This window comes from Littorina saxatilis, unplaced genomic scaffold (assembly GCF_037325665.1).
Source record: "Littorina saxatilis isolate snail1 unplaced genomic scaffold, US_GU_Lsax_2.0 scaffold_995, whole genome shotgun sequence".
Taxonomy (NCBI): domain Eukaryota; kingdom Metazoa; phylum Mollusca; class Gastropoda; order Littorinimorpha; family Littorinidae; genus Littorina; species Littorina saxatilis.
The window spans coordinates 7,501-10,000 of NW_027128269.1; the positions used below are offsets into that span (position 1 = coordinate 7,501).

A 2,500-nucleotide genomic window follows, 5' to 3' on the forward strand; every position below is an offset into this window, starting at 1 on the left:
CTAACATTCATGTAGTCGTTTAAAACTGAGGTTGAAAAAATCGCTTCATGACGAGACAAGTATAAATGCCATTCACCCAAACTGAAAACTTCGCTGCCGTCTGTTCGCGTTGTACGGATTAGCTGTTCTCTTCTCCTCCCCTTGTTGCATCCTAGTTCTTCAGTTGTTTCTAGTTTTCCGTTGATGTTGTGTTTTGGTCTTCTTCATAAGTAGTCTAGGTTCAAAATTAAAAAAAACTCAAACTTCTTTTTACATTTAGTCAAGTTTTGACTAAATGTTTTAACGTAGAGGGGGGAATCGAGACGAGGGTCGTGGTGTATGTGCGTGTGTGCGTGCGTGCGTGCGTGCGTGCGTGCGTGTGTGTGTGTGTGTGTGTGTGTGTGTGTGTCTGTGTGTGTGTGTGTAGAGCGATTCAGACTAAACTACTGGACCGATCTTTATGAAATTTGACATGAGAGTTCCTGGGTATGAAATCCCCGAACATTTTTTTCATTTTTTTGATAAATGAGACAATGACAAAAGGTGACGTTTTCATGTCAGTATGTCCCAAATGACATCACCAGTACATTTTTCATTCTATCTAATCTGTTTTCGTTCTATTTTTTCTATTAATAACATGCGTTAACAATTGATTGCCAACTGGAATGGAAGAGCACAAAAAGTGTAACTTGATATGTAGTTTCTCTAGAGGGAAAAACATCTTCCACTTTCATGTCAGTGTGTCCCATGCAACATACATTTGCCAAACAGCTATGTGTAAGTAGATTATTTGTTAGTGGTATAGAAAATACTGATCAACAATCAAAGTCAGTGTTCACATTCATTTTCTACCTATTTCTTATTTGTTTATTCTTTTGGCAATGGTGAAATGTCAGCAATCGTGTGTCATTCGGGACAGTAGACATGACACCTGACCTTTTGTCACTGTCTCAAATGTCTTTGATGACGTCATATCCGGCTTTTCGTGAAAGTTGAGGCGGCACTGTCACGCTCTCATTTTTCAACCAAATTGGTTGAAATTTTGGTCAAGTAATCTTCGACGAAGCCCGGACTTCGGTATTGCATTTCAGCTTGGTGGCTTAAAAATTAATTAATGACTTTGGTCATTACAAATCTGAAAATTGTAAAAAAAAATAAAAATTTATAAAACGATCCAAATTTACGTTTATCTTATTCTCCATCATTTTCTGATTCCAAAAACATATAAATATGTTATATTTGGATTAAAAACAAGCTCTGGAAATTAAATATATAAACATTATTATCAAAATTAAATTGTCGAAATCAATTTAAAAACACTTTCATCTTATTCCTTGTCGGTTCCTGATTCCAAAAACATATAGATATGATATGTTTGGATTAAAAACACGCTCAGAAAGTTAAAACAAAGAGAGGTACAGAAAAGCGTGCTATCCTTCTTAGCGCAACTACTACCCCGCTCTTCTTGTCAATTTCAGTGCCTTTGCCATGAGCGGTGGACTGACGATGCTACGAGTATACGGTCTTGCTGAAAAATGGCATTGCGTTCAGTTTCATTCTGTGAGTTCGACAGCTACTTGACTAAATGTTGTATTTTCGCCTTACGCGACTTGTTGTTGTATACGAATGAACTAATAAAAAGCTGTTTAACAGCTGTGTTGTCAAATCGAGTTTTTTTCCAAAGTCAGTGTGGCGCCTGCGCAAAACTAATGCGCATAAGAAACGGCGTCTGCTATCAAAACCTGAGATCAACGCATCGACGCAAAAACTATCATTTTGTAAGTTTGGAACAACAAATCAAGGTCAGAACAGCTATATAATCGCTATTGTATTTTCAGCGTAGCAATAGGGTCCGATATGCGACTCGTCTTCGACTCGTCGGCATTATACTTGTCTCGTCTAAATATCGGACCCTATTGGTACGCTGAAAACACAATAGCTGTTATAAATAACAGATTTTGGTTTGTGCCCACAATCGGACAATGTAACCTATTGTTTTGTTTGTATTGTATTTTTTTGTATTGTATTGTATTGTATTGTATTGGGTTGTACTGTACTGTACTGGACTGTATTGTATTGCACTGTATTGTATTGTACTGTATTGCAATGCATTCTATTCTATTCTTCAAAACATCCTCATCTAAGGGCTATCAAAATGTTCTACTCACGCTGTCCAGAGAGACGCAAGCTCTGACACGTGGCCTGGGCGTTGGCTGAGGTCTGCAGGCAGCACTGACCCGTGGCGCAGGGCGGGCTGCACGTGTTCAAATCAGCATCCACCTGTGCCCCGCTGGCACGGCGGGAAGTCAGACGCCGTAGAGCCCTCACGTAGGCGTCGTAGCGATCTCGGGGGGACAGGCCGGGGACACGGATGGAAGAGTAACTCTCCACCGCCGCCGTTGTGATGGCGGTGAAGGCTAGGGCAACCTGTGGAGAAGAGAAGTGTTTGTGTTTGACATGGTCGCGTACAAAACATTTTGGAGAAGTTTGGGGCTACGATGGAAGGGAACCTTTTCAACGC

The 2,500-nt window shown here is 40.3% G+C and overlaps 1 long non-coding RNA gene across 1 annotated transcript in view; it reads right to left on the reverse strand.

Annotated features, from left to right (window-relative positions):
• The window catches only part of LOC138956640 (uncharacterized), a 7,286-nt gene extending 4,853 nt beyond the window's left edge, over positions 1 to 2,433 (reverse strand). Inside the window, exon 1 of the long non-coding RNA XR_011452738.1 lies at positions 2,148 to 2,433. This is a non-coding gene — a long non-coding RNA (uncharacterized lncRNA). The remainder of the gene's footprint in view (positions 1 to 2,147) is intronic.
• Between the last annotated feature and the right edge of the window lie 67 nt (positions 2,434 to 2,500).